This window comes from Cupressus sempervirens, chromosome 3, assembly GCF_028749045.1.
Source record: "Cupressus sempervirens isolate cs-2001-9-10 chromosome 3, ASM2874904v1, whole genome shotgun sequence".
In the NCBI taxonomy this organism is placed as follows: domain Eukaryota; kingdom Viridiplantae; phylum Streptophyta; class Pinopsida; order Cupressales; family Cupressaceae; genus Cupressus; species Cupressus sempervirens.
The window spans coordinates 419,608,269-419,629,200 of NC_143120.1; the positions used below are offsets into that span (position 1 = coordinate 419,608,269).

The following is a 20,932-nucleotide window of genomic DNA, read 5'->3' on the forward strand; positions in this document are numbered from 1 at the left end:
AGGATGGCTTGGGATTTAACTCTGAATGGGAACTTCACTATCAAATATGCTTATACCTTAATGTTCAATAAGGAACTATGCCCAACTATGTGGAGCAAGGTATGGATCAATAACCTTTTACCTAAGATTAATTTCTTTTGGTGGACAGTTCAACATGGAAAATTTTTAACAATTGATAATTTGAAAAAAAGGGGATTCTACATAACAAACAATTGCTGCCTTTGTGAACAAAAGGAAGAAATTATTTACCACCTTTTCATTGAATGTCAGTTTGCGGTTGACACTTGGACTAAGGTTTGGGAAAGATTGGGGGTGGCTTGGGTCATGAAAGATAACTTGGGATAGTTTGTGGATAATTGGGATTGCCCATTCCATCATCCAAAACTAATCCTTTTATGGAAGATTATCCCACCATATGTATGCTGGAACATATGGAAAGAAAGGAATAACATGAAATTCATGGAGGAAAAAAGGATGGTTGAAGTGGTTTTTGGAGTGTTGAACAAACTGTTAAAGGAAAATCTAAGGGTAGCTAAATACATGATGCCAAAGGAGGAACCCAAAAGACTCAAAGGCATTGTGGCTGAGAATTGGGGTTGTCAAGAGGATTTCTTCCTATTTGATAACTTCGCTAGGAGGAGGAGACAAGAGACAATATGGAGACCACCCACCATCACAAAGTATAAATTGAATTTTGATGGAGCTGCCAAAGGAGGACAGGGAGTGGCTAGAGGTGTGCTGAGAGACAGGAATGGTGATGTGCTATTGGTTTATGTAGGCTAGGTGGGAATTGGTAGCAATAATGTGGCAAAAGCTATGGCATTATTATGGGATCTTCAACTCGCTAGGGAAAGAAACATTTTAGAGTTAATGACAGAAGGGGACTCCAAACTAGTGATCAATTGGGTTAAGGGGGAGGCAAAATTGGGATGGAAGATTAGAAATATCATCCTGGATATTAAAAATATACTGGAGGAAATGAGAATGGTCCACCTGCAGCATATCTACTGGGAGGGTAATCAAGTGGCAGACACTGCGGCTACCATGGGGTTTAACATTAGGACAATCACGTGTTGGGAAAATTTAGTGGATATCAACGAAAATCTAAGGATATTGATATCCAAGGAAAAAAAGTGGCAAAATTCAAAATGGTGATCACTAAATTTAAAAGTAAGGCCAAATTTGGCAAGATGGAAAACTTTGTCGCTAAATTAAACTTTAGCATTTTGGAAACAAGAGACAGATGTGGCCGTACAAATGACAAGTGGAGTAATTATGAATTAAGGAAATTATCTTTTCGTAATTATGGAAACTTGTTGCAAGCTTCGAATCGCTCTCTAAAAGGAAGTATGATAGATATTATGGCTTGGGATGTCAGAAATCGACGGGGAGAGAAAAGTAGGTTTTTTAATACCCATGAATCTCATAATAAGATGTTATGGGATTCTGGAGCACATCATATACAGGTCTGTAATTTTGATCCTTATTCCCTCAAAGGATTTAAGCAAGAGAGTAGCCACAGAGAATTTAAAAGTGATAAAATCCCGATGCGTATTTCGGAAGAAGAGAGGCCAAATAGTGGAGGAATTGAAATGGGGGGTGATTTGAATCGGTTGGAACCAACAAGATTAGAGAACTTCAAGGATAGGATGGTGACCTGGTATCTTCTGAAAGAAGGGGATTTTTTGCCCTATATGATGTCCATGGCTGGGTATGATGAAAATTGTGCATTACAATTTGTGAATAATTGGAATGATAGAAATGTTACAATCAACGACATTACATTTCAGGTCATGGAGGAGGTAATTACCATGGCAATAGGACTCACAGTGAAGGGCAAAAAATGGAAGAAAGTCACTAAATTCTTGGATGAGGCTAGCATGAATAACTTCTTTGCGGAGAATGAGGAGCCGATTTGTTACAGAGGAGGGTTTAAAAGGGATAAGCTACCCGAGCCCTGGGATGATGTGTGTTTGGTCTTGATGAAGTATCTCACACTGGAAGGCAAGTTTGGAGTGTGCTATTATTATCATTTTCCATTGTTGAATCACTTTAGAAATAGGGATTTCATTTCCATTCCGTTTTTCCTTCTGCATTCGCTCAAGGATATGGTTAATGATATTAGGGAAAAAAAGAATAAAGGCTTAAACTTCACCATTATTCATCAGGGGTTAATTTTTTGTTTGTACCAGTTCCACTTAGCTTTCTGCCCCCCCAGAGAGGTTGTAGTGGAAAACCCTTGCCATAGTTTGGGTTCCCCCCCGAGCTCCAATATGGGGATGAAAATCCATACTCCTAGGCCATCTCCTAGCAAGGATACTAAGAAAAAGAAAAAGCCTGACATAGCCTTAGAACAAAAGGGAAACAAGAAAATTAAAGTTGAAAAGGTGGTTGAGGTTGTTGGAGAGGATTCTGGTGAGGATATTGGGGAAAAAGCTAGAAGAAGGTCTGGTAGGTTAGCTCAGTCCCAGGCTACGTTAAGCAGAAGTCCATCAGATACCAGGTTGAGGAAGTTGAAGAAGATAGCTCAAGAAATAACAGTGACAGAAGGGAGGAGGAAAATATTTCCAACTCCAAAAAGGATGAAGGTAATGAGGAGGGGGAAAAAATTTTCAATTCTAGGAACATTTTAATGGATGATACTCAAACTCAAGTGTCGAAAGGAAAAGAAAGGAATACTGAGACAACCCATGTTTCAGCCAGCTTCTCACTTAAACCTATTACTTTTTGTGATGAGATGAGCAAAAAGGATAATTCCCCAATTACCATTTCTTCCCCTGTTAAGGAAAATTTGAAGACTTCCTCTAACCCACGGGTGCTGCAAGACAAACCACAGGGACAGAAAATGAAGGAGGTTGCTGCAAAGAAGGGCGAGGAGCATAAAGAGGAGACTGAGGCGGTGGAGAAGCATTACATGAACTTGGAGGAAAGGGTCAAAGCTTTGGAGGAGGGGTTTTTCACCTTCTCCAAGTTTGGACTTAAAGTTACTCATGTTGCTGCAACTACCCTCCAATTGCTAGCACATGAGAAGGAGGAAGCTGGCTTGGACATGGAGGACAACAAATTACTCTTCAAGTTTCTTGCCGATGACTGGGCCCAAATTCTACTTCATGCAAGGGGAAAAGGGAAAAAAGAAATCTAAATCTTTTTTAGTTCTGTTCAGTTATGGGGATCTAAGGATCCAAAGACTTTATATACTTTTTTGGCTGTTATGGTTTTGCTGGTATTCAGCTGTATTTAAGTTTTTATTAGGCTTGGGTGCCTTTATGGACTATGTGGTTAGTAGCTAGGATTGTTTCCTTTCTGGTTCTAGCTCTCTGGTCTATGGTTTAAGTCTCTGCCTGCTGGTACTCCTGTTCTTTTTGTCTGGTTTTGTTACTGGTTGGTAATGTGCTTGTTACCAGCCTTTTGACTGTTAAGGGCCGACCCCCTTGTTTTTGGTCGCTTTTAATTTCAAAAACATCAAGTAAACAAATTAATATATAACTAAAATCCTATTAATAAATTTTCAATGTACTAATGACAATCCACTTATACACCATAATAATAAAAAATTATATTTTTACTCTTCACAAAAATTTGTAATCTTTACTTGAAAATTTTATTAACTTTATCAATACATTAATACCCATAAAACTTATCTCTATGTTTTACAATTACTTTGTCGACACAATTCTTACTGGTGACCTCCATAGAAGTAAAACAAAAATTGAAAAAAAGAAGTTGCTATAATTCTATGGAGCGGCCTTCTAGATTTAAATGGCCGGACTAAGACATGCTTATTTATAAGATGTTAATAATAATATATATAATTTCATGTTTAAAAGTTATGAATTTTGTGAAGATTATATATATCATTTAATATTTTAATAAAAATTCTTATTATAAAATCAAAATTAAATGTATTCATTCCTAAAAATATGTTCAATATTTGTTAAAGTTTATATAAATATATTGTAATGTTTAGTTACAATTAAAATTTATCATAAAAAAATTTATAAGGTCTATGTTACAAATTATTATGTTTATTTTTGATGAAGTACTTCTATTTTTTTAATAGAGAGCTAATAATAGAATTGCTAGAGAGGACATGTAGACACAAAATAGTTATTTGTTTTTTCCTTTCTTCAAGTACATCCATCTTAAGTGTCAAATAAGTTTGATTTTTATTGCTACATTGACTGAACCCAGAAACTTCATGCTTAATTGCCTGCTTCTTGTCAATGTATGTTTTTGGTAATTAAACATGAAGTTAGCTTATTGTCCACTTCTTCAAAATAAATTTTGATGATGGAGATTGCACTTATAATCACATAGACGTACATAAGGTAATGACACCATTTTTTTTTTTATTCTACTCTTTCGGTCTAATAACAAGCTTGTGCTAAAGTTGGAAACATTGAATATTAGAATTGAACCCCAAAGAAGTGGGGTGTTTGAGAAGAGCATATGTGCAAGGGGAATTCTCCCTTTGAATTGACTACAAGAAATATTACTGTACAACTAAATCAAATTTAGGAGACAACTAATTTGTGCACTGTCTTCGCAAGAGGCTTTCATCTATTGCATATTCTTTTGCGTATACAATTTAATTTCATCTGTGAAAGCTTCGAAGTCACTGACCAAGCTTTTCAGTTTTCCGTATTGTATAAATTATTTTCATTCCAAATTAATAACTTATTTTGTCTATACTCTATAAACTTATAATGCAAAGTGTCCACGACTCCACATACCACATCAACCTATAATCTTCCACGCGCCTCTGCATGCTCAGCCTTTGATCTGCCAAATACAACTTTTCTATGGACGTGTATCTCTTCCATGAAATGAAGTGAATTGTTTTTGTTTCATGTATCCTGGACCTTCAACTCAGCCTCCTCTGTTGGGATGCTACGCAGCGGCCTGCACTCATCCACTTTTGCTGCTGCCCACAGTGCATTGGAAGGAGGATAATTGAGAATCAATATTCCAAAGCCTTGATACAGACCCCTTAAGCCCCCTGTCTTGATAAACAATCCTAAAGCCATTCATGGCATTCACATAGCTTGAAGTAATTTAATATATGCATGCCATAGAATGGGTGTGTTGTGCAGATGGGCCCGGGGTTTACGTTTGTGCTGAAACTTAGCGCTGACAGGAATTCATCTCGAAAAGATTGGTGCCACAAATTGTGCTTCTCAAGGGTTAAAGTGTTATTAGGGTTTAGTTGATGGTGTTTTTCACAGATTTTTGGTGGTTACGAGGGGTACGGTGCATATAACTATTTCTGCACGGATTTTTTTCAAGCCTAGATAGCGTGAGAAGAAGGAATGTTTTTGGGCATGGACCGCACGACTGAAACACATTGTTTTATGCTATTATTATTATTTTTACTGACGATTGAGGATTGATTAATTGTACGATACAATAATTTTCAGCAATGCGGGGATAGCTCAGTTGGGAGAGCGTCAGACTGAAGATCTGAAGGTCGCGTGTTCGATCCACGCTCACCGCATTGATCGTTCCCTTTTAAACAGTTGTTTAATCTCATTTTTCAACTTCACACGTAGAATCTTTTAAATGTTTTTTCCATCTCTTTGACCGATTGGCGTTTCAACTTTATCTGGCTAACAGTAAGTTGCGCGTGACGAAAATTGATTTCAAAATCTGTTGCGCTTTTAAAACTAATTTGCACTTAATAGTTGCCCTAGTCAAACAAATAATTGATTACCATTTCTTTGCAAAATTGGCTCACTTTTCAGACGGTAGGAGCAATCTTAGCCTCCGATTTGTTTGTTCAACAACTTCCAGACATATATCATCTTTCTCTAGGCTTTAACCGAGCTGTTCAAACAGACGAAAACATTTACTGACAAGTTTTCTTATCGGACTGTAAACGCGTTGAGGTTCTCTACAGATGTCTTATTTCAGGTGCAAAATTATTCATCTCTTAGGATGAAGGTGATCTCTTTCACTAGAGTAAACAATCTCAACATTTGTGATTGAGTAGGCAAATGCTGCAGGATGCTTTAGTTTCTAACTTGTATGGAATAGAAGACTTATGTTTTGGCTGATGCAATTTGTTTTCCCACTGAATTCCTCTTTTGCCCCCTTTTTATCTCAACCTGAATGTAGTTAATTTCTATCCTAAAATACCAGTTACTTTCCCATGCTACTTAGCATATCAGTGACAATCCATGGCACTAAATTGCTGTATATAAGCCAGAATGCATCAATACACAGAGATGAAATTATGCTACGTTAAAATGAACCACATTTTTTTATAGAAGTAGAGGATTGTTACCTTAAACTAAACCACATTTTAACCATAGAATGGGCTATCTTCCTTTTCAAAACTGTGTCATTTCCATGGCTTCCTGACCTCCTCTGTAATCTCAATGAGTCATCACAATCGATAGATCAGATTGTCACTGACCTCCCCTACTTGTATATTGATTATATCTCAATCAGTCCTATCAATATATAGATCCGTTCCTCTTTGACCTCCTTTTCTTGTACACTGATTTTATCTCAATGATTTCTGTCAATTTATAGATCAGTTCTTTTCTGACCTTTGCTTCTATACTGATTTAATCTCAATGAGTCCTGTCAATAGATAGATCAGATCAGTTTGCCTCTAAACTCCTTTGCTTCGGCACTGATTCAATATCAATAAGCCTGTCAATAGATAAATCAGTTTGCCTCTAAACTCCTTTGCTTTCACACTGATTTAATCTCAATGACTTCCTTTGCATGTACATTGATTTAATGTCAATGACCTCCTTAACTTGTATAGTGATTTAATTTTAATCTCAATGAGCTCTGTCAATAAATTGATCAATTTATCTCTGACCCCCTCTGCTTGTACATTTATTCAATATCAGTAAACCTGTTAGTAGATAAATAAGTTTGTCTTCAATTCAGAACATAGAGAACTACATATGACCATTGTCTTACGTCTTACCCCTGTGTTGAAGTTTAGTTAGCTTTGCATATGATCATTGCCTAACTCATGTGGTGCAGTTTGGTTCCCTGGATAGCCATTCATAGAGTTTCTTATTTGTGAATTTTTATTACGAACTTCATTCACTAAGAATTTGTGAATTTTTATTGCGAACTCCATTTACAAAGAATTTGTATTGCAGAGGCGATATGGTTGTTGTGCCATGATGCTTGAAATTATGGCTGTTGTACCTGGGATGGTAGGAGGAATGCTCCTACATTGCAAGTCACTACAGAGATTCCAAACACAGTTGGGGATGGATTAAAGTTCTTTTAGAGGAAGTAGAGAATGAGAGAATGCACCTGATGACATTTATGGAGGTGGCAAAGCCTAAATGGTATGAGAGAACCTTGTGTTTACCCACAACTCTTACTTGATAGACTTCAACTCCAATTAAGTTAGAAATCACAATAAATTACTTCAGCATATTCTATCGAACTCTAAGGTGCAATTGCTGAAGTTTTTAGTCTCTTTCGTCTAAGGCAGGGACTAATGTTTTCAGGTGGCTTTTTGGCATTAGTTTTAGTCTTACAAACCATGGAAAATGCATAACATTCCTTATATAATATGGTTTTTTGATTATTTTCGAGGGGAATAATATTTTCCAATGGCTTTTTGGCATTAGTTTTAGTCTTGAAAATGGTGGATAATACATAACATCCCTTATATAATATAGTCGCTTGATTATATTCTATTAAAATGAATTTTCCAGCTTTACAATTCTTATTTTATCATTGGTGGAGGTGTTTTTCCGGCCAGTCTTTTGAATTTTCTGCTCAGAAAATTTGGTTAAAAAGAGCTTGGGAATGGAGCAATCTCCCAAACTTTCTGTGGACGTGTGAAAGAGGTTTTAAGTGGCATCGTTTACCGTAGATAGATGTACACACGAAACACCTGCATAGGATATAGGACAAAAGGCATTGTACATGTCACTTCCTCTTATTTTTATGCATAGTTTTCTTATAGCTAGAATTTCTTTTCATTGACCTCTGTCAAGCATTACACATTTTCAAAAATCCTGATGCTCTAAGTAGAGCTCTCTTCCCGGAATTTCTAGCATCATAAGTATCATACTCATCTTGTGGATTTTGCACGTATTGCTTTTGTAAACATCTTTTGTTTCCATTTATAGAGCCTACAAAGACACACCGTCTCATTTACGTGGCTGGTTTTTGTTTCCATTGTTTTCACTATGCATGGACATCGCAAGGGCAGGTGTAGTTCTCCATCTTATTGTCTATCTTAAAATTATCTCTTTTAAGAAAATCAAATTTTGTTTTGTGTGTACGGCAGTTGACGCTTGCTCCTGGAGCCAAACACCCACCTACCACCTGACGACCAGCAGAACAGGCAGAAAACATAAATACGGTGGGTGAGATTTTTGAAATCAGAAATGAGGAGGAAAATGGAATGTGACAAAAGGGAATGTTTCTTCATTCATATATATATTTTCAGTCAGATTATTCAGAGTTTTTCAGTTCAGCAGAGCAGAGAAAAGGAAGAAGAAGAAAGTGGTCAGCAGATCCACTTGTTGCAAAGATAGAAGGAAGTATGTTCAGTGTCTCCAGTTGCACGTGACTCCTCTGTTCATTATGTGAGTTGGTTGTTGTTTTGTTTTGTCCTGTTGAAGCAGTGATTGCTCCAGGCACCTTTGTATGCAGCCATTAGAGTTGCAAATTTAAAATTTTTTTTGAAGTTTGAAGTATTATCAGTTTAGGGTTATTTTAGGATTTTCTGGTTGAAGCCGAATGCTCCTAGATTTTGTAATAGTTTAAATCTTAGTTGAATAGAAAAGCAAGCAGGCATACTTGAATCTATTGTTCTTCCTCTTCTATTCATTGTATTTGAGAAACTTGGTTGAAAGGTTAAAGCTTGGCTCTCTGGTTTTAATAGTGAAAGCATTCACGTTGAAATATTCTTTAAGTTATATTTATTCAGTTTGAAACAGAACACTCGGCATCGTCTTTCTTAGTTGGAGCCAAGCTCACTCGGCATCCATTGGTGTCGAGCATTTTTTTTTGTGCCGAGTCAACTCGGCACCTGTTGCCTGTCACTCGGCACCATCAAGTGCCGAGCAATCTATGACTCGGCACCTTCAAGTGCCGAGCAAAACTGGCACTCGACACCTTCATGTGCCGAGCAGTTTTTAAGTGCCGAGAAAAGATTTTAGGTTTAGAGTTGTGCGTGTTAAATTTAATTTAATATATTTCTCACATGGTATCAGAGCTTTGAGGCCCCACATCCACAGTGAGTTAGGGCATTTGTTTTCTTGGGATATTTGACATGGCAGGAGATGCAGGAAAGATATGGCAGCAGCCACCATCCTTTAATGGGCAAAATTATGATACACGGGCAAAGAAGATGAAGACCATAATGGTTGCAAATGATTTGTGAGAGTTTGTAGTTAATGAATTCAATGATGTGACTTATCCAACTCAGTATGCTGCCCTCACAAATGCACAGAAGACTCATTTGAATGAGTCAAGGAGGAAAGATGCAAAAGCATTAAGTTTGATTGAAGCAGCAATGATAGAGACAGTATTCCCAAAGATTGTAGCAACAAATTATGCAAAGGAAGCTTGGGATATCCTTGAGACGAACTTCAGGGGGACTGATAAAGTCCGTACAGTAAAGCTATAGAATATAAGAAGGGAGTTTGAGAACCTTCAGATGAAGGAAAATGAATCAGTTGCTGACTTCAGTTCAAGAACCTCCAATGTGATTAACCAATTGAAGTCAAATGGAGAAGACTATCAAGAGCAGAGGATAGTGGAAAAGATATTGAGGAGTTTACCTCATAAATATGACAATTTGGTCATGACCATAGAAGAGGCAAAAGACCTCACTGTTTTGACAATGGATGAGTTGATGGATACACTTCAAACCCATGAGCATACGATCAATAGATCTACCTCTTCATCTTCCCAAGAGAAAGCATTCAAGGCTCAGACAAATCCAAGAGGAAGGGGGAGAGGAAGAAATGGCTTAGGCAGAAACTCCAGAGGTAGAGGCTGAGGAAATGGAGGACAAAGAAATGCTGTGGCAGAAAGCTCAGGAAGAGCAGATGGAGCAAGTAGCTCAAAAAATACTTCAAGAGGAGGTAAGAAAAATTACAACTCAAATAAGAGTAATGTAGAATGCTACTACTGTCATAAATATGGGCATTATGCAAGTGAATGCTGGAAGAAGCAAAGTGATCAATCAAGACAAGCAAATGTGGCTGATGTTAACATGGGAAGTGAAAACAATGCCACTACCTTCATCATGTGTAATGTTGGTGAAGAAGGAAGCCCTAAGTTGGTACCTCGACAGTGGATGTAGCAACCACATGAGTGGCAATGAAACTTTGTTTTCATTCATTGACAAGAGTTTCAAATCAGAAATTAAGATGGGTAACAATGAAACCCTACCAGTTGTGGGCAAAGGATCTATTATGGTCCGCACTAAGAAAGATGAGAAGAAGGAAATACAAAATGTGTATTTTGCCCTTGGTATGAAGTACAATTTGATGAGCATTGGTCAACTCATTCAAAATGGATACAAAGTGATAATGGAAAATGACAGGTGTGTTATTCATGAAAAAGATGGAAGCAAGAACTTACTTGCAGCAGTTCAAATGACAAAGAACATAATGTTTCCCTTGAAGATAGAGGCATGTTTTTCATCTCAAGTTGGTGTTGCACTTCCCACACAATCAGCTCTAAGGAGTGTGATTGAAGACCCTTCACGGTTGTGGCATCTCAGGTATGGTCATCTTGGCTATGCTGGTTTAAATTTATTGTCAAATAAAAGAATGGTAGATGGTTTGCCACATGTAGGAAATTCTTGTGACAAGTGTGAGGCTTGTATTTTGGGTAAACAACATAGGCTTCCCTTTAATTCTGAAAATTTTAGGAGGGCTAGATATCCATTAGAGTTAGTGTATACCGACCTAGTCGGTCCTATGCAAGTTACTTCCATTGGGGGGAGTACTTATTTCATGACATTCATTGATGATTTTAGTCGTAGGACATGGGTGTATTTCTTAAAGAATAAATCTAAAGCATTTGATAAATTTGTAGAATTTAAAACCCAGACTGAAAAAGAATGTGGACACTATATCAAAGTCCTAAGATCAGATAGAGGAGGGGAGTATACCTCCAATTCTTTTCTAAATTTTTGTAGGAAACATGACATAAAAAAAGAGAGCTCATAGCTAGCTATACACCACAACAGAATGGAGTGGTTGAAAGAAAGAACAACACCATTGTTGAAATGGCAAGAAGCACGATGAAAGAGAAAAGTCTCCCAACTAAATTTTGGGGAGAAGCTATGGCAACAACAGTTTACCTAATTAATAGGTGTCCTACAAAGGCAGTTCATGATAAAATTCCAATGGAAGCATGGTCACGAGGAAGATAGATAGTTGAACACCTAAGGGTGTTTGGATGTGTTGCATATGCACATGTGCCTAAAGAGAAAAGACAGAAATTGGATAACAAAGGTGTGAAGTGCATCTTCACAGGGTACAACTCAGAATCAAAGGCATATAGATTGTATGACCCATTGAACAACAAGATGACTCTTTCAAGAGATGTGGAATTTTTTGAAAATTAGTCTTGGTATGGTTCAACTGATGAGTCACCGAGCACATCAAGTAAAGTGCCCATTATGAGTGAAGAAGATGCTAATGAAAAGCAAGAAGAAGGAGAAAATAGAAGAAAAGGCAAGTAGGTTCAGTCACTGCGGAGCTCCTCTAGGCATGACTGAGTGTCAGTGTCGAGTAATAGCGAAGATCGAGCTGGTTAGCAATGCAGTAGGAGTGAAGATTTTGATCCCACACTCTCCTCCCTATTACCAAGAAAGACCAAGAGTCTTAGGGAGATATACCAAGATGAAAGGTATGAAGATTATGATGAGAGTGTTAATTTTGCATTATTTTTCATAGTGATCCAATATATTTTGAAGAAGCTATTAAAGAGAAGAAATGGTGTAAAGCCATGGATGAGGAAATAGATGCTATAGAAAGAAATGAGACATGGGAGCTAACTAAATTGCCTCCCAAGAAGCATGTGATTGGAGTAAAATGGGTCTACAAGACCAAATGCAATGTTGAAGGCAAGATTGATAGGCATAAGGCAAGGCTAGTAGTCAAGGGCTATAAACAGTAGTATGGAAGAGACTATGATGAGACATATGCCCCTGTTGCAAGAATGTAAATCGTGCGTGCTATCATAGCAATTGCAGCCCAGCACAAGTGGAAGGTATTTCAAATGGATGTGAAGTCTGCCTTCCTAAATGGTGTATTGAAAGAAGAAGTGTATGTGGAGTAGCCACCTAGTTATGAAGTTGCAAGTGAAGAAAATAAAGTATATAGATTGAAGAGAGCTCTTTATGGGCTCAAGCAAGCTCCAAGGGCATGGTACAGTAGGATTGACTCATATTTGATGAGCAATGACTTTAGCAAAAGCAATGGTGAGCCCACTCTTTACATCAAGGCAGCAGATGGTAATGTATTGATTGTTGTCTTGTATGTAGATGACTTGATTTTTATTGGTAATGATAAGGCTCTAATTGGTGAGTTTAAAGAGGCCATGAAAAGTGAATTTGAAATGACAGACTTAGGTCTCTTGAAATACTTTCTAGGTATAGAAGTAAAACAAATGCATAATGGCATTTTCATCTCTCAAGAAAAATATGCAGGGCAGATCTTGGAGAGATTTAAAATGCAGAACAGTAAGGCAACCCCCACACCAACAACAGTAGATCTGAAGTTGAGCAAGGAAGACTCTAGCAAGAGAGTATATCCAACATTATACAAGAGTATGGTTGGAAGTCTAATGTATTTGACTGCAACTCGACCAGACCTAATGCATGCAGTAAGTCTAATTTTTAGATTTATGGAAACACCAAAAGATTCCCATTGGCAAGTGAGAAAGAGGATCCTAAGGTATGTGAAAGGTACCAAGGGATTTGGAATTTTGTATACTGAAAATTATGATTTCAAGTTGGTGGGATACATAGATAGTGATTGGGCTAGAAGTATAGATGATAGGAAGAGCACTTCTAGATACATGTTTCATATGGGATTGGGTGCAATTTCATAGGCATCCAAGAAGCAACCTATTGTTGCTCAATCTACAGCAGAGGTTGAATACGTAGCAGCAAATGCAGCAACATGTCAAGCTATTTGGTTAAGAAGGATTTTGAATGATTTGAATAAAAGGCAAGAGGATGGAACCACAATTTATTGTGACAACATCTCATCAATTGCATTGTCCAAGAATCCAGTCTTCCATGGGAGAAGCAAAAATATAGAGATCAGATATCACTTCATCAGAGAGTTGGTGAAGAATGGAGCTATCAAGATGGAATTTTGTAGGTTTGGGCAGTAGCTAGCAGACATATTTACTAAGCCTTTAGGCATTGGAATTTTTGTACACATAAGAGAGTGTCTTGGTGTAGTTGATGTGGATCAGTTGTGATCCTTGTTTTGTTTGGCTTGGGACAAAGGGGGAGTGTTGGAATATTTAATACGGCAGTTGACATTTTCCCCTGGAGCCAAACACCCACCTACCACCTGACGACCAACAGAACAGACAGAAAACATATATACGGTGGGTGAGATTTTTGAAATAAAAAATGAGGGAGAAAATGGAATGTGACAAAAGGGAATGTTTCTTCATTCATATATATTTTTTTAGTTAGATTATTTAGAGTTTTTCAGTTTAGCAGAGTAGAGAAAAGGAAGAAGAAGAAAGTGGTCAGTAGATCCACTTGTTGTAGAGATAGAAGGAAGTATGTTCAGTGTCTCCAGTTGCACGTGACTCCTCTGTTCATTCTGTGAGTTGGTTGTTTTTTTTTTTTTTTTTGTTGAAGTAGTGATTGCTCCAGGCACCTTTGCATGCAGCCATTAGAGCTACAAATTTAAAAGTTTATTGAAGTTTGAAGTATTATCAGTTTAAGATTATTTTAAGATTTTCTGGTTGAAGCCGAATGCTCCCAAATTTTGTAATAGTTTAAATCTTAGTTGAATAGAAAAGCAAGCAGGCATACTTGAATCTATTGTTCTTCCTCTTCTATTCATTGTATTTGAGAAACTTGGTTGAAAGGTTAAAGCTTGGCTCTCTAGTTTTAATGGTGAAAGCATTCACATTGAAATATTCTTTAAGTTATATTTATTCAGTTTGAAATAGAACACTCGACATCTTCTTTCTTAGTTGGAGCCAAGCTCACTCGACATCCATTGGTGCCGAGCATTTTTTTTTGTGTGCTGAGCTCTTCTTGTGCCGAGTCAACTCAGCACATGTTGCCTATCACTCAGCACCATCAAGTGCCGAGCAACCTGTCACTCGACACCATCAAGTGTCGAGCAAAACTGGCACTCGACACCTTCATGTGCCGAGCAATTTTTAAGTGCCGAGCAAAGATTTTAAGTTTAGATTTTTGAGTGTTAAATTTAATTTAATATATTTCTCACATTGTGAGCAGCTGCCATGAAATGGGCAGCAGGGAGCCCCTGATGATTGAATAACTGCAAGTCGCACCTCTACATGCAGTATAATTCAAGATTAAAATTTGTTACACTTCCTTGTGTCTCACAGACCTTATTTTTTGCCAAGCAAAGGTAAATGCCTCCATTAACTTTCAAGAAGCTTAGAATTTCTTCTTTTTGAAATCTAACTAGCACTCTTTCTCCATTGCAGGGCCAAACTCCTATTTCCCTTTCCATAGTCAGACATGAAGCAGCCTGGTAAATTAGCTTCCCCCTTTATGAAATCTATGCCTAGGACAAACTAGGTTATTATATTTGAATTAATTTTGGAAAATGGAGTGTATAGAGTAACATATCTTAGAAATTTAAATCCTTATGTGAATTAGGGTTAGGGTTTTATTATATGTATGATTGGGGATGATCCAAATCACAAGGTCTTTTTTTGGAAAAAGATGGGTAAAAAATTTATTAAGATACAAAGGATTACAACAAGGAGAGCTCAACAAGGAATTCTGTCATGATAAAAAAGTTCATCAAATTCTCATAATAGGTCATGGGGTAGCTACCCCCTATCTATAATATTCTTTCCTGGTGCATGACTAAAAGCCCATTTGACCAAACAAGCAGCAACTCTATTCCATTTGCGAAGAATGTAAGTAAATCTAATGAACTCAAGAGAGGTACAAAAGAGAAGAGTCTGATTAACAATAGTAGCCAGTTGCTAACTAACGTCCTCAAGCTCCTATAAAGTAAACAAGTTCACCACCACTTGGGAGTTAGACTCATAGATAATCTTGCACCATCCCCTCAAACCAAACTGTTCCACAACATATAAAATGGCCTGAGCCTCCATGAGATTGTTAGTATGGTAACCCTTATGCACTAAGAAAAAGTATTTAACTTCACTAAAGCTGCAACAAGCCACTTCCCCAATACCAGTAAGTTTTGGATTCCCTGGGAAGAACCATCAGCGTTAATGTTAAGAACTCCATGAGGAGGAGGAGTCCAATGCCCCTCTTGATTCACCCATCCCTTCCCTTGTCGTTGAGGTTGTTTGGGCACTCTTTGATACCATTGAGCTGCACCCCCATCCTGAAGATGAAAATTGAGGTGATTGCATACAGTAAGATCGTTCGAATCCATACCCCCATCTAGCTCACACTTTGCTTGAATAGTTTCCTGAAGAGAATATGAGATCTTCTACCAAAGATGCATAACACCAATTTAGACATCTTGAAGGATTCACCGATTCCTCTCCAGCCATATATGCCAAAGAATGAATGATGGGCCAACAATCCAAGCAGCATGGAGAGGAGAAGCCTTGAAGGGAGCACTCCCCAAGCAGTCCTAGAACTTACGCAAAGATTATTAATCATGGTTGTTTACATATTTTTACATTGAAAATATAATTTAACAATGTGTACTAATGTCTAGATGCAAGGCTTCAATATCATAAGGGATGAGTCTGAGGTTGGGATCACGCATGAGTGGGGATGTATCAAATTCCTAAATTGTTTATGTGGTGGCCTTCACTGGTTGGTAGCTCACAATTTCGTGCTTTATTGGATTGCCTCACAGGCTTCAACCCTCCATTAAAAAAAAAATTGACAACACAAAGACATCTTGAGTGTCATCTTTGCACTTCTACAACTTAAATCTCATTCCTTAAAACATCTCCTTGATATCCATGTTAAGGTCTATTATGTTTTGTTTTAGCCTCCACACATTTTTTACATTCAATAGAGTTTTGATATATCCCAGTGAATCTTAGGTTTATATGCTTATATTTTCAGATAAAACATTTCCAATTGATGATTTCAGAGACCATTTATAATGTTTAGGGATTAGGAGTAGAAGAGTGATTTAAGGGCTCAATACATAGAAGGCAAACATTTCAGCCAAACTATTAATTTCAATTTTTTTAATGAATTAATGTACTGTGGTTTTGTTTAAAATCACTTGGATACCTCAAATATAGTTAGTATTCATGCCTTGACCCACCCATTTCCAGGTAACTTGGTAAAACTAAAAATGTTAAACTTTTATAGATAAGTGGAGGCAATTTCATTCTTCCTCTTGATAAGGTAAATGTCATCCTTCCTCTTGATAAGTTAAATTCAAGTTTACGTATAGTGTAGGCTACATATTACAAATTATGATCTCACATTTACATCCCTATAATTTGAAATATTTATTAATTGGGAAATATTACACATTTTTACAACCCAATTTCAATTGTATGCCTTTAATTTGAAATATTAATAAAGTCAAGAATATTAAGCATTTTCACAACCCATTCTAATAAGGTTTTAAAAAAAATTCAATACATTTTGATTTGAGGGATGGATTATGAATATTATCCATTGTCACAAAGGAGGAGCTTGTTCTCTGTTTCACTAATTTTTTTGAATGATCTCTATGTGTGCTTTCAATGCCCTTGCAGAGCATGCAAACTTGAAATTGTGATAGGTCTTGTTGGAATGTGTAATTTCCTCTCAAATGAAATATTAAATATTACCAGAGGATTCTAGAAACTCCACTTAGATTGCCAAATAGGGTTAGGTCAAATTAATATTTAAGCTTGTAAAGTTCTAGAAGTCATTTATGTTTCTAGATATTTTTAGAAAAGTCTATTTATTGTATGTCTTTTAATTAGATGTTTTTAGAAAGAATCAAAGACCTCTATAAAAGAGAGGCACAATGTAATATTTTTTAATCATTGATTAGACAATGAAATGATTCTATAATTTCTATAAGTGCCTATAGTGTGTATTTTGTGTTTAATTATCATTGTGGATCCAATCCATCCACCCCCATTAGATTGGTATCAGAGCAAGGTAGAGAAGAGGAGTTTTAAGGATTGTGCACAAGGAAGATTGTAGCAGAGAAAGAAGATAGAAAGTTATTGTGAGATCCATATGTTTCTTATTGCCCTATTTAGGGTTTGTTATATTTGTGAATTTTGTTTTTCGAGTTTTTATAGACATGTCTTCAGGAAGTTTTAGGCTTCAATTCCAATGTTTTTTGGAAAGAATTATGATGATTGGGCTTTTAGAATGAAGCTTATATTTGATTCCTATGAATTATTAGATATAATCTTAAATAGTTATGCTGAACCTGTAGATGAGTCTACTTTAAATGCTAATCAAAGAAAAAGCTTGATGAAAATATGTAGAAGAGTAAAAAAGCTTTGTAAATTATTGGACAAGCTCTAGATGACTCAGTTCTTGGAAAAATTAAGCTAGCTGTTATAGCCAAGCAAGCTTGGGACATTCTTGAGACTGTATATAAAGGTACAAGGAAGGTAAATATTGTTAAATTTCAAGCACTTAGAAGAGAATTTGATAATTTAAAAATGAAGGATTCTGGTTCTATAGAGCAGTTTTCAAATTGTGTTATGAATGGGGTTAGTCAAATAAGGATGCGTGGTGATGAGCTTACCGATTAGAAAGTTGTAGAAAATATTTTAAGAAGTTTGCCTCCTAAATTTGATAATATTGTGGTTGCAATTGAAGAATCTAAGGATTTAACAACATTATCCATAGATGAGGCAAAATTATCACTGGATCCTGTGAAAATAGAAAATAGTTGGTAGCCAATTGCTAACAAAATATTTGTAGAATTTAAAGGCCATAGCCTTGGAAGACACTACTCATGCATTAATGGATATGGAGATTATTGGAAAATAGAATTTTGACATTAGGCAAAAGAAAGGATTTGGATTTGTGTGCACCAACATTTGAGGTTGAAATTAGGGGGAGTGTTGGAATGTGTAATTTCCCCTCAAATGAAATATAAAAGAATACTAGACCATTCTAGAAACTCTAGCTAGATTGCTGAATAGGGTTAGGTCAAATTAATATTTAAGTTTGTAAAGTTCTAGAAGCCATTTCTATTTATATATTTATAGAAAAGTCTATTTGTTGTATGTCTATTAATTAGATGTTTCTAGAAACAATCAAAGACCTCTATAAAAGAGAGGCACAATGTAATTTTTTTATCATTGATCAGGAAATGAAATGATTCTATAATTTCTATAAGTGCATGTAGTGTGTATTTTGTGTTTAATTATCATTGTGGATCCAATCCATCCACCCCCATCAAGTCTAATAAAAATTCTATAGTATTACCAACATTCACTTAATAGCCATTTAGAATGGAATGATAAAAATGGATCTTTTACAATGAACTTTGAAGTAAAAATACTTGACATCCATTATGTACACACTTATCCTGAATGAGCCTAGTTTTTGCCATCTATTTGAAATTTAAAAAATCTTTGGGATACTATGATGACTTGATGCTAATTTTCGTCACCTATTTGAAATTTCAAAGATCTTAGACTTACTATAATGACTTTGATACTAATTTTCTCTTTTGGAAGAAAGAATCAAATAGATCAATAAAATCGATAGTATGCATATTTTTCACCATTTGACCATGGTGTTTCATTTTTATGGTTGTAAGATAATTATTATTTTATCTAATTTTTTAAAAAGTCTTTAGTGTATTATTAGGGTATAAAAATAATATATTCAATAGATAGTATACTTACTATAGGCATTCATATACTTAAATTTATAGGTATTCATATACTTATTTCTAAGCTCTAAAATAGAGATTCTCAACTACCCATGGCCATGCTTTTTAGTGAGTTTCTAAGGACTTTAAATAGAAATCTTCAATTACCTATGGACATACTTTTTATTTTTGTTTGAAGATTGAATGAGAACCTCTTGCTAAGAAGCTAAACATCAAGCCTCATCATGTTCAAGTTTGGTTTTAGAACACGAGGAACAATTAATGCTTCATACAATAGTCCATTTCATGGCATATATGTTCTCTCATGATTATTAGAGGGTTGATTTATTTCAACAAAATTTGTAAAAACAAGTCAAAACATAAAGCGACGAAGAGATCCTACTAGGAGCTAGGAGCAAAAATCAAGTGGTTAACAGAGAAAAATGAGTTATTAAGAGAGGAAAATGAAGAACTATAGGAGTTAGCAAGAATCAAGGCTCCAAAAAATGCAGTAAAAAGAGTTGCAAGAATTTAAGGTTTTGAATTACTATCTTCATCAATGATTGGATTTCTTGCAAAAACAAATTGTTCTCATGTGTCCTTGTCAAAGCATTTTCAAAATAATTTTTAATTTTAGATAGCTTTCATGCCTAAATCCAATACATTTCTAAATGGATTAAATGTTATTTTGTGATCAAAATTTAGTGTACCTTATGTTGGATTTTTCGAAGATTTACTAGAAATAAGATTTGTTAACATTTAACTGATAAATCAAATGACATAGAGAGCATTCTATTTTGTAGGTTTGTTGAGAGTATGTTATTCTTATTTAAAGTCATTGTTTTATATCTATCTATGATTCTATTATGTTAAATATGTCTTTATTTAGACTTTTATACATTTAGACATTTAATGAGAATGAAGTTTTCAAAATATTTTTCCTTTGTGGTTGCATATATAACATCCAAGCAACTATTTAAATGAAAGGTAATATCAAAAGCAACCTCCTTCAACTGAGCATTTCTTACTTCATCTTCCTTATTTTCTTGAGCATGCAACTCAACTTTTAGATGAATTTTTTCTCTTTCATCTACATTAGTTCCTTTAGGGTGACTATCTAACTTTACTTTCACTTTTTCACATGCCTCATCAATGAGATCAAATTTTGCTTTGTTTTTCTATTCTGCTGGATTTTTATTTTTTGTAATATTTCTTGCATTGAGGATGAAATTCAAAGAGTGGGACTAGGAAGGCTACAATACAGAGAATTGTGTAGGGGTGCTCTAGTTATTAGAATTGTTTCTTGGTCCTCTATTCATTGTCTATGCTTCTAGTGCTTGTTTGATGGGTCAAGTGGTTGTTGCTCTAGATGACATCATAGGCATAGTGCCACATTACGATACATTATAACCACTCATTATTATTATTAAATCTTCTTCTTCTATTTGAACTATTGTTCTATTTCCAAATTTTAGTTCTTCCCTTGTCAAGTTCAAGTGATTGGTATTTAATGAGTTTCTGTCTAAAGTGGATGTCTAAGTATCCTTTAGGTTACTTCTCATCATTCCTGTGTATCTCACTTTCTATATTTTCTAGGTTTCCTGCATTACCTTTACCTATCCTTCCATGTGGGTTTTCTATTTTTCTAATGTGTTCAGGGTCTAAGTGATCTAGGTATGGTTACGATGCGTTTGGGCATCTTCTTGATGATAAGTAAAATTTCCTTATTTCAATGTCTACTATATTGCCCCAACATTCTATTTCCTATGGATTCCAAGCAATCGAGCTAGTTTCCCTCTTTGGAGAATTTCATCTAGCACATTCTTGGAGAGTGGATCCATGGTAATGATTAACAAGCTGTGCAACTAATTATGTCATGATGGAGAGACCTACAAAGTTGCAAATCAAAACTAGGAAGCATTCCATTCAAGTTGCAAAGGTAAAGGTCTACTTTT

At 35.9% G+C, this 20,932-nt stretch overlaps 1 non-coding gene across 1 annotated transcript; it reads left to right on the top strand.

The window, feature by feature from the left end:
* Nucleotides 1–5,421: 5,421 nt before the first annotated feature.
* On the top strand, nucleotides 5,422–5,494 carry TRNAF-GAA (transfer RNA phenylalanine (anticodon GAA)). The gene has a single exon. It is a non-coding gene; the product is annotated as a tRNA-Phe (tRNA).
* Nucleotides 5,495–20,932: the final 15,438 nt, after the last annotated feature.